Below are 12,428 nucleotides of genomic sequence, written 5' to 3' on the forward strand. Positions count from 1 at the left end.
TCGTTCTCCAGTCAGCCCAGGACATGGGCATCTTGTGAGCAACTATGCAAGTGTTAGTTGTCATTTCAAATCCTTTCCTTGGCTCCATGCCAACGAGGGTTATGGATACCCTTGCTGCACCCTCCCCTCTCTGACCTGGTATGAGCATTTTACTAAATTTCAGTATTCTTGTCACTGGTGCCTCAAGTGTAGCATGGAAGATTAACACGGTAACAAAAAGCCTCTTGTGTGAGCAGGTGGGGAAAAACATATAGGAGTCTAATCTTCTAATTGCCTGGAAACTGGCAGAGTACCTCTCTCCCCAATTATAGTGCCTTTGATTTAAGTCAAACAGCGAATCTATAAAATCTGATACCCTAGAATGGTTTGAGTAACCATACTGTTATAAACTACTTTAAAGTGGTAGTAATCCAAAGAATCCGGAGGGTGATAAGGAGCAAGTCTATCCTCGCAGCCAGAACAAATAGCATAACTGGCCCCAAATATGTGAAGTCTTCCAAACCCAGGACCATGGAACAGATAGTATCAATCTAAACGATTTCTACTCCTTCCGTCAATAATCTATTCCAGCAAAGCCAAAACTTCTTTTTGGCAGGAAAAATAAATCAGGAAAAATAAAACAAAATTTTTTGTTTGATTTTGTTTTTAAAACAGCACTTTTCTCCTAATGACAAAATAATTTCACAGGGAAAGCTTGGAAAATAGAAACAGACCTTAAGTAATCTAAAGGTTATAGCTACTTTACTACAACTACTTTAAATACTTCAATATGTATCTTCCCTTTAAAAAATATTTATATAGATAGATGATTACTGTACAAAAATTATGTGCATATCATAAGGCCTTGGGTTTACTGTTCTCATTTCACTTAGCAACAAATTTATGTATTTTTTTCCATACCAATAGATATTCTCTCTAATCTGTTGCCTGGTGGCTACATATAGTTCTGTCATTTGAATCTGTTGTAATCTCTGGTCAAGCATTAAGAGTATCATTATGTTTTTCTCTCATAAGTCCTGGATGAACATCTTTTATAGTGAACTTCTTTAACTTCATCTCTGATTATTCTTAGGACAACTTTCTAAAAGTTTTATTCTTGTTATTGACACATGCACATACTTTTAATCTGAGGCAGGATCCAAGTTCATCCTTTGATTTCACTTATTGGGAAGTCTTCTCACCACCAAAGAGTAACACAAATGTAGACGCTAAAACAAATGAACAACCAAACCTCCTGTAGACCCAGAAACATATCAAATGTTGAAGTTGTTAGCTAATGAAAACTTTAAGGTCACCCTGAGATGAGCTAGTTCTTGGAACATCAAATAGAATCAGCAGTCAACTGATGTAAACAGATAAATTCTTGAGACTTTACTACACAGTTATGCTACAGAGTTGCAGTAACAAAAAAGGCATGGTATTGGCACCAAAATAGACATGTAAACCAATGGTACAGAATAGAAGACACAGAGACAAACCCACATAAATACAGGTATCTCATACTAGACAAAGCCAAAAACATACATTGGAGAAAAGACAGCTTCTTCAACAAATGGTGCTGGGAAAACTGGAGATTCATATGTAGCAAAATGAAATCGATTTTCAACACTTTCAAAAGCAAGTTCCACAGAGAAAGGTAATGCACTTAGAAAAGACACAGTATGTTGTGCAAAAGCAATGTATTATTTACAGTAACATATATGTTTATAGTAGCTATAGATTAACATGTCAAAGATAAAATTGTGGGTGATATGAGTCAGATCTATTTTTTCTTTCTATCTGTGTTATGTCTGTATATATTTAAAGAGTGAAATTGTTTTATAAGGTTTATTATGAAAAATAGCACCAGTCCTACCCACCCTGTCTCATTTTCTTGCTGGAGGCAAACACTTCCCAATCTTTTTAACTGATTCTCGTGGCATTTACCTCTATAATCCTCAATAGTTAATGTACATACTTTTTAACCTAATATTTTCAGGTTTTTAATTAAAACACATTACTGAGGTTGCTTCTTCATGTTTTTAGATGAAATCATTACATAAAATCATTACATGTTTTTAGATGAAATCATTACACTTGTACTATTCCATTATAGAAGATGAAAATTTAGGTCTCTATCCATTGCCATCAACACACACATATCCTTTTGAGATAGCTATCAATCTAGCTGTGTATGTATTTGTGTACATATTGCATAAGCTTAGATCAATAGCAAGTAATCATTATAACAATATTCTCCAACTATCTTATATACAATTTTGTTTTTCTTGGAGTCAATAGTACTTCTTTGCTTAGTTTGTATGTACTTGAAACTGAATCAATCTTAACCTCTCACCAATTTAGTCAAGAATTGTCAATAGCCATCCAATGGTCTAAATCAAGACACTCAGACACATCAACTATTCTGTCTTTTTCATCTTCAAGCTGTCTCTTCTGGAAATACTCACATCTCCTATCTGATCTGGTTGTCCTTACACATGGTACAAAGTTGCCTCTTCATCATCCTTCATGTTAGATATCCTTTTTCCTAGAATACGCATCTTGCTCTTTCTTGTCTAATCTCCAGATTTTTTTTTAAGTGCTTGGCAATTAAACATTTTGAGAAGCCTGAAAACGTTTTTATGCTGCCCTCTCACTTAATTAATACTTAGCTGATTGTTATTATTTTTCTGATTATACATATTCAGGATCACATCAGTCATGCAGTCATACATGTCTGTTTCACTCCACTATCATTCCTTCCCCCATACCCCTTCTCCTCCCTTCATTCCCCTCTACCTAATATAAAGTAACTCTATTCTTTCTTATCCGACCCCCCTTATTGTGAATTAGCTTCTGCATATCAGAGAAAACATTCCATCTTTGGTTTTGGGGGTTTGACTTATTTCACTTAGCATGATATTCTCTAACTCCACCCATTTACCAGCAAATGCCAGAATTTCATTCTTCTTTAAAGTTGAGTAAGATTCCATCATATGCATTTTCTTTATCCATTCATCTGTTGAAGGGCATCTAGGTTGGTTCCATAGTTTAGCTATTGTGAACTGAGCTGCTATAAACATTGATGTGACTGTGCCACTGTAGTATGTTGATTTTAAGTCCTACGAATATAAACCAAGGAAGGAGTGGGATAACTGGGTCAAATGGTGGTTCCATTCCAAGCTTTCTAACGAATCTCCATGCTGCTTTCCATAAAGGTTGCACCAATTTGCATTCTCACCAGCAATGTATGAGTATACTTTTCCCCCACATCCCTGCCAACATTTTTGTTGCTTGTATTCTTGATAATTGTCATTCTTTTGGTTTTAAGTGATCTGAAAACTCATGATAATGTACCTTAACTTGGAGTCATTTTCACCCATGGTTCTAGGTACTTAAGTTGTGTGAAATTTTCCTGAATCAGTGATGACTTAATTCTATTTTTCTAATCTTATATATTTTATATTTCTCCCCACTTCTGCCATTTTGTTCCACTTTCTGAGATGATTCCTCAGCTCTATCTTCCAACCCCTACAGTGAACACTATTTCAGTAATACTGCTTTTAATTTCTGAAAGCTCTTTTTTATTCCCTTGATTTTTTATGGTATCCTGTTCTTGTTTCAGGGGTGCTTTCTATGACACTATTAATTATACTTTTAAGTGTTCTTTCCTACATGGTCTCTGTTTCTCCAAATTGTTCTTTGCTATTTGCTTTGGTTTTCATCTTTATTTTTAGAGGTTCGCCCAATTGTCTAGTGACTTTTAGTTGCCTACTAATATTAAAGAACAAAAAATTAAAACCTGACTGTAGCCAGGCACAATGGTGCATACCTGTAATCCCAGTGACTCAGGAGACTGAGACAGGAGGATCGCAAGTTCAAATCCAGCCTCAGCAAAAGTGAGGTGCTAAGCAACTCAGTGAGACCCTGTCTCTAAATAAAATACAAATGGGGCTGGGGATGTGACTTAGTGTTTCAGTGTCCCTAAGTTCAATCCCTGGTATGAAAAAAAAAAAAAACCAAAAAAACAAAAAACCTGATTGTAAGTCTCAGCATGTAGTTGGGGTTTGTTGGGTTGTGGGTTTCAGTGAAAGTTGATCTGGCTGAGCCATTCTTTTAGTGAAACTCTGATTTGTATTTTTACATTCTTCTGCCTGAACAAGTCAGATTCCGCAAAGAAGGATCATCTGATACCTTCCCTGAGGATTATATATCTAAAAACTTAGGGAAGAGAGCTGGGAGTCAATCCCTCTGTTTCTATACTGTCCACAATGTCAACTGTGCCTGATGCCCCAAGATCCTTTATTTTACTCTCTAGAGAAAATATACTCTCTACTGGTATAAGCAAGAAGGAGTCCCTGGAGTATACAGAGCAGTAGAAGCTAGCTTAAGATCTATATACCCCTTAAGTAAGCTTTCAGTCAGTATTCATGTTCGTCACCTTGCCTTCAAGCCCATTTCCAACACCCTTGTGTCATGGATGCCTGGGCCCTTGGGTGTCTTCTGTAATTCCGGGCTGCTTGTCTGTTCTCCCTCTGTTGGCCAGGGATTCTGCCCTTCCGCTCCATCAAGTCAATCAACACACATCCATCTGCTTACTGTTTCCCAAAATTGGTTGCTATTGTCTCCTTTTTCATTCCTGTTGGACTTAGCTGTGTGAAAACTACTGTCATATCTTTAGGGTTCAGAGGGAGAAACACCTCACAGTAGGAAACTGGACTGTGGGCAAACTTGATGATGCTGAGTGATTGCCTCTGCCCCAACCGATAATCACAGGCAGATGCCTCTGTTGAGGTATTGGTGCAGATAATTCACCTACATCAACTCATCCAATCCACATGCTGTTATCACCCCCATTTTTCAAAGGAAGCAAAGGCACCAGAAGGCAAATTCACACATCTGAGACTATAGTGATAATAAATGACAGCAAGGAGATTTGAACTCTCCTCATTCTGACATGGAATGAATGTCCCTGGGCCACATTGGTCATGTGGCACTCGGGCCACAGTTCTGATATCACACTTAAAATCCGTCAGGCATCTGTGCTTTCCCATGGTGCCCCCGCCTTTCTCCTGCTCACACTCCGAGCCAGGCCCTTCATTTTCTTTTCCTTGTCGGTCTGTTTGCTTTCAGTCTTTGTCTGGTATGTTTGCTCATTTCCTTTAACTTCTGGTTCCCCGGTTGGTCAAGATCCATGATCAGGGTGTGGTCTTTGCTGCTGTGTACAGACAACGTAACTCAATCCAAATAATGTCCTATTGGCTTGCTCTGAGAGATTGTTTTTTAGCAGATTAGAGGGACAGAACCTTGATTTTATCTGCCAAATACAATGGATTAATAACTAAGGTCAAGAAATGTCTTTTGTGTATCACTTATAACATAGAAAATGAGTTTTGTCTCTGAGTGATTCATTTCTAGGCCATTCTGGGATGAGCCAGAAATTAAGCTTCATGGGCACTCTGGTGTTATCCATTTTTCCTTCAAGTCTTCCAGGATGTTTCATATTTTACTATTTAGGATTTCTCTTTGCTGTGAACATCTCTTCCAAGAATTAACACTTTGAGATATTAATATTCCAAAGTGGGTGTGGGAGGTATGGTCTAGTGTAAGATCCATGAGCCAAGGCTCCATATAACCACTGAATCATCCTGAAGTCCCTGGATACCACCGGGTGCCATGCTAAACTAGGGTGGCAACAACAGAGAAGAGAAATGTGGGAAGAAAAGATGAAGAAACATCCCAAAAGAGAACAGGAAGGAAGGAAGGAAGGAAGGAAGGGGGAGCAAAGGGGTAAGAAGGGGTGAGCATGGCTAATCTGGTGAGGGGGCAGGATTCCCAGTGGTTATCTTGGCTCCATGTCTGGGTTTTCCAAAAGAAGGTGGGCAGACCAGGCCAGGTCCAAAGTTCTTCACCTTTCATTTCAATCATTACATGGCTTCCTCCATTTTTCTGTCATTGGTTTTAACCCACCCTGTTCACTTCAAACCTCAAGTCAGCAGCTTCTGGACACAGCTCAACCTTGGATGTGACTGGCGGGTGTTTTCACAGTTACACTGGATGCCTGTACTCAGACCTGCACTGATCCATGCCTCCGGCTCCCCAGGCTCCTCCATTCCCTGTTACACCCCCCAGCTGAAGTCTCCTATTTGACTTTTGAAAGCCTTTGAGCATGTGAACCTCGGTTTGCACCCTATGTGCCCGAGTCACTTTGTACCCTAAGAGTATTATTTTATGTGTACATGTGCTTCATCTACACCAGGCAGTGAAGCCATTGAAGGTGGGAGCTCTCAGTGAATGGGCCTCACCGATGCTCTGCTTCACCACGCCTGGAACAGGAAGCCTAGGTCTCGCAATGCACTGCCTCTACTGAGCACCTATCAGGTATCAGTACCTATCCTAAATGCTTTACATGTGATAACTCATTTAATTCTAAAACACAAAGGGTTGGGGACAGATGAAGAAACTAAGGCACCGTGGTTAGCTTGGCCAAATTCCACACTGAAAACCTGGAAGTCCACCCCTTTCTTTCACAAGCACAGACAGTTGCTGCCATCAACCATGGGCATCAACCATGTTAATCAAATTGGAAAAGGCATGGGAAAGACAGTCAAGGTCTCTGGACTCCAGTCTCTACTCTCTCATTACTTTGATGCACTTCCTCTCTGCATTAGGAGCTTATTAAACAGACAATAAAGCATGTGCCTTGGGTTTTCTGCCTCTAAAATGTGAAGAACACACCATGTGTATCCATCTGTTGCAGAGGAGCCTCTTCTGTTTAGCTTTTTTCCATGAGCCCATTGGAGTTGGAGATTGTCTAAAGACAGGATAGGGAAGTCCCTGAGCAAGTACCTTTTTAAGCAAAGCAATAATTACACTGTGTGAAGGCTTGGGCCATGTTCCTAGCAATTTTCTAAGATGTCTTTGAGCACTGCAGGAATGTAACACAACAGGTATAAGCTATTTTCTTCAAGAGTCCAGAAATTTGCAATACAAAAGCAATTGGAATTGCTTTTTGAATGCCAGGTGTTTAAAGTCCTCAACATAATGACTTATTAATAAAGCTCTTTGCTGCTCCTAAATGAAAGTTATTAATAAATCCTATTTAATCAGTCAATATAATCTGATTAACAGGAATAAAAGAGGCATCTAAAAACCTCAATAATTTGCTGAACTTGCACTACACTGAAAGATGTCTATGTTGCAAACCAAAGAAAATCATTTTTTTAAATTTCTGTGTGAGAGGCACGACACATACCTGACACTTTCCTGGGGCACTGCTGACTTCCTGATTTATCCTTGCTCATCAGCAACCTTGCAGGGGCCCCATTGGGTCTGTTCAACTCCTGCTGACAAGTAGCTGCAGTTTCTTTCCCTTCCACATTCTCAAGTCACAAAACAGCAGCCTCCTCTGGGCTTCCTGAGGCTGATGGATGGGGGATGGGGTGCAGCAATGGAGCTGGAAGCAGCCTGTCAGAGCCACAGGCACAGAGAAGCAAGCGTAGCAAGGCAGGGTCACCATCTGGGCCACCACCTGGACCACACCTAGTGGCTACTGAGTCAGAGCAGGTCGGGTACTTGTTCCTGCCTCCCCAGAGCTTGGGGTCTTCTGATCACCTCTCCAGCAGTTTCTTCAATGCCAATTTGTGCAGTCATTGGGGGAAAAATGGAAAGAATCAAGTAACAAGAGCCCACTAACATCATTTTTAAGTTTCCCAAATTGGCGGCCTTGATCCTCCTTTCTGAGTGTATTTATTGTACTCCTTTGTTCTTCTCTGGGGTAGCACCCTGAGGACCCCTTGTTTGTCTCCATGCCCCTTTGCTTCCAGGACATCCTCTTCCCCAGCTCAGAGTTGGAAGAGATCAATAGGGAGGAGATTACAGGCCACTTCCTTCTCTGGTTCCTGTCCTTTATTTCTTCTTCCAAATTGAGTCTAAATTTCACCTTTTGGGTTCATTCTCTGACAAACTAGTCTATGAGAATATCTGTCACTTGACTCTCATAATAGTTCATTCAGCAAGGCAATTTTTGAACATGCAATGAGACCGGGTTGTTCACGATCCAGCCTCAGGGTTGGGGAAACAGATACAGAAAGTATGGGCCCTGCCCTCAGGGGCTTCCAATCCCACAGGGAAGCCTACTGGTTCAGATGCAGATAATATAACACGATACTAAACCAGTTAGGTGACAGAGTTGTAGAAATGTTACAAAAGTGGGGGCAGAAATGAGAAGAATCATCAGGTACCACGGGTACCCAGGGCAAGGTGGCCTCATGGGGGACTCTGCCAGTTCCACGTTTATTTACTCAATTGCTTTGTGGCATTCAGTTGCAATATTTTTAACCTCATAATAAATGACTCTTCCTTTCTTCCTCTTGTTTATGGTTTAAAAGCTCTGGGTCCTACCTTTACCACCAATCACTTTTGTGCATTGCTTAGCTCTAATCTAGGATCTAAACAGACCCTGGAAGGTAATAGTAACACTCCTAAACATCGCCATCCTGTGGCCACATGAAGATATAACAGGAAGTAGCCACAGCTGCCGCCATCTAAAGGGGGAAGTCAAGTCTTGCTACTATCATGGCCACTTCCTGACTCCAGACTCCACATCCCACCCCCAGACAATTCCTGCAACCATAAATGTGAGTAGCTATATCTCAAAAGCAAGTCCACAAGCAAAATAATAGTAAGCATTAGGCCACCTATCAGTTGAAATGCTCTACATCTCCGGAAGTGATATCTCCCAGGAGACCAGGCTTCTTGGGATGGGCTAAAAAAAAAAAAAAAAAAAAAAAAAAAAACCCAGTCACCTCTTTGGAAAGCTCTTGTCTTGAGGAAAGTTGTAGAGAGCATGTTCTCAGAGACTGTGTCTCTTTTCCAGGCCAAAGTTGCTGCCTTGTGTGTGAGTAAGGCTACTTGCATGAAGTCCCTTGGGTCTGGTGGCCCAACTGACATGCTGGTCATGTCTTCTTCAAGAATGGTGACGAACACTTTCTGGCCAGTGGTACTAGCAGGGGAGGAAGGGAAATAGGCCTGAGTCCACATGCCTCTTGATGAAGTGGGTAGATGTCCCTGGGAGTAAGTTCTTAGAACTGAGCTTGGGCAGCTGAGTGAAGAGAAGAATGAACTCCAAGCTCAACGGCAGTGCAGACACCTGGTAGTTAAGGAGACTCACCTGGGTCATTGTGCTCCCTGTCAGCATTATTCAGACCTGACTGAGGTACTTGGTCAAACCAGATCATCTTATGTCTGTGATGGAGTCAGGTACTTTGGTGTGGGTCATTTCTCCCACTCACACAAATGGAAAAAGAAATTGCTCAGATGTATGCTTGTTTGGTGAACTCTGTGGTTTATCACACAACGGGAAGAGCACATGACTTTGTCCGACTGCAAATTCATTGGCTAAACTGCCAAGGAACAAGGAAAAATGTCTATTCCAACCTCTTCTCTGGTGATAATGACAGAAATATACGTTTTCATCATTCTTTTTACACTATGTATGTACTGTGAAATAAAGATATTAAATTTTTGGCCAAGAAATTAGAACTCAATTTAAATGAACTAGAATAGAGAGAATGGAGAGCAGTTTTGTAATTTGAAAATATAACTTCTGTCTTTCAAACTTTGGGTAAAAATACCTAGGGAAGATAAAATGAAAATTGATTACCTTCTTTCATCTAACAGAGAATAGTGATAATTCTGATAATACATGCATGTGATTGCAATTTCAACATTCATTTGACTAAATAGAACATTTGTTGAGTACCCACAGAGTACACTGTGCAGACTAAAATGGTGGGAGCTTATGACCAAGTGCCTCCAGGGCAGGGCAATGATCGGATCAAGTCTTCCATGTTTTGCAACCATTCTTTACTGTAGCACTTCAGCTGCAAAAGGAAATAATTCTAGGCCTGCTAATCAAGAGGGCATTGTGTGAGGAGGGAGATTTTGAAAGAATTCTCCAAAGATCCAAAATATTTTGGATAAGCAAAGACAAGAATGGGGAAGGGACATTCCATTTGGAAGGAATGGCTTGAGCACACCTTTCCTGAAGCAGGAAAAATGTATTTGAGGAAAAGCCTGTGGTATGGATTATCTGTAAGGGAATCTGGGAGGTAGTTAAACAAAGAGCTTGAAGTAATGTAAAAACCCTTGGAATCCAGTATATCAGTTGGGGTTCACTTGGAACTTATAGAACCCAAGCTGGTGGGCCAATAGAAAGAATCTAATAAGGGGGATTAGTTACAAAGGTGTTGTAAGAGTTGGAAAGCTAATAAGGAGTTGGTGAAGATGGTGAAGTCATCCAGGGATGAGCACCATTAGGAAGTTGCTGCTGCTCATAGGGCCTGAGTCTGAGTCTGGGACTCCACTAAGGTGTTGGGTTCCTTGTGGATGTGGCATCGTAAAAGCTGGGACCTTGTCTATCTGGTGAGAAGGAGGACAGAGGGTAAACCCTTGCTTCTCCTCCTGCCCACCAATCTCTCACCAGTGCATTGGCCAAACTCAACTAGCTGGCAAGGGAACCTTGTAAATGTACATGGCGAGGGAAAGGCAGGATGGATGTGGGGATGACCAGGCTGGTACTGCACAGTCAGGTTGCAGCTCTGTGAGCAATGGAGCGATGGGCTTTGCAGATGGAGGGTGGGGCCACGAGCCAGGGAATACAGGCAGCCTCTAGAAGCTGGAAAATGCAAGGAAATAGATACTTCTCTAGCACTTGAGAAGAAACCAGCCTTGACAGTAATTTGACTGTAGCCTACTGAAACTAAGACTTCCAGTCTCCAGAATCATAAAAGAATAAAACTGTGCTGTTTTAAGCCACTGGGTTTGTGGTGATTTGTTACAGCAGCAATAGGAAACTCATACAGTACATTAGAGATTAAATGGACCGATGAATAAATTATAACATCTATTCCTAAGTATCATTTCCAGGACCCATGGGCCAGAAGTAATCCTTTTTCCTCTAGTTTAAATCCTCTGAAAATGGAGGTCATCCCACTAGCTCCCAGTTACAGGGTGTTGCAGGAGATGTACAGGCAAGGAATACATTTAACTTGATTCTTCTTGGCCTATGATAAGTTAGCTCATTATGGTGGGATGTGTAACAGACCAGGAAGCAAGACAGAGAAAAAGGAAGAGACCAGAGTCCCATGGTCCTTTGGAGAGCAGGCCTCCAACGACCTAAGGACCCCCCACCCGACTAGACCCCGCCTCTAAGTTTCCACCGCCTCCCAGTAATGCCGCCGTAGGAGGACAACATTTAACACACGGGCATTTGGAGAACATTCGAGGTCCAAACTGTGGCCCTCTATCCTTCTCCTCTTTCCCCTCTCCTCTCTTCTCCTCCCTTCCCTTCTCTTCTCCTCTCCCCTCCCTTCTCTTCTCTTCTCCTCTCTCAGCTACCAGACACATCCAGGAGACCTCCCAGCCTGTGAGTATCATGCCCTGAACATTAGACCAAGAAGGGTCTGAGTTTATTTGCCTTGGGCCGCTGTGTTTGTGCAGGCTGTTTCACCCAAAGCGCCTCTGAAGGAGCGCAGGGAAGCAAGCCCCACTCTCCCTGTCCCGGCTCCAGCTCCTGGTGAGAACACTTCAATCTGTGTGAAGGCCTGCACAGGCCCTGACCACGGACTGTTTACCTTCAGGAAATAAATATTGAAGAATGAAAATCTAAACCAGCAGGAATTCAGACGGTGAAGTTCTGGGTGGTAGGGAAGGTTCTGTGATTTCACAAGCAGGAGTCAGAGAGGAATCTGTCCCAATACTAAGTAGGTTTGAAGGCAGAACGCTCCCTTTTCTTGCTCCTGGGTTGTTGCCCTCAGTTCTTGGATTCTAGGCTGCTATTCTTCCCTGATGTTCTTTCTTGCTTCCATTTATTGAGTGCTTACTGAATGCTATGCTGTGTGCAGAATGCTTCAAATGCTTCCCTCGTTTAATTGTCACAATTCAATGAGGCTGGCACTATTACTGTACCTATTTTGCAAATGAGAACACTGATACTTACAGAGGTCAAATAATTTGCCCAAGATCACAGAGCAACAGATGCTCGATCCAACTTATGTTCATTTGTCATGAAAGCCAAGCTAGCAACCACTGTGCTTCACTACCTCCCTCAGAGAGGACAGCTTCCTGCCTTCTTCCTTCCCGGGGGTGGCGGGGGCGGGGGGAGACTTTGATCTTTTTATTCTGATTTGATTTCATTTAGCAAGTCCAGTGTTACCCCCAGTGGCAGTTTCCAGAGGGGCAGTGAATTCCCATCAGGTCCAGAACGCATTTCCTACTTGCCCTTATGTTATGGTATTAGGTTTGCACTAGGATCATTGCAGACCATCCCTTAAGAAAGGAGCCCAAAGAGGATTTGAAGTGAAAACCATCTCCAATTCTGGGAGGCACGACAGCCAGGGAACAAGCCATGAGCAGTGCTTGGCAGGTGGTGGAGTGGCCTGCAGGGG

Source organism: Sciurus vulgaris (assembly GCF_902686455.1).
Source record: "Sciurus vulgaris genome assembly, chromosome: 4".
In the NCBI taxonomy this organism is placed as follows: Eukaryota; Metazoa; Chordata; class Mammalia; order Rodentia; family Sciuridae; genus Sciurus; species Sciurus vulgaris.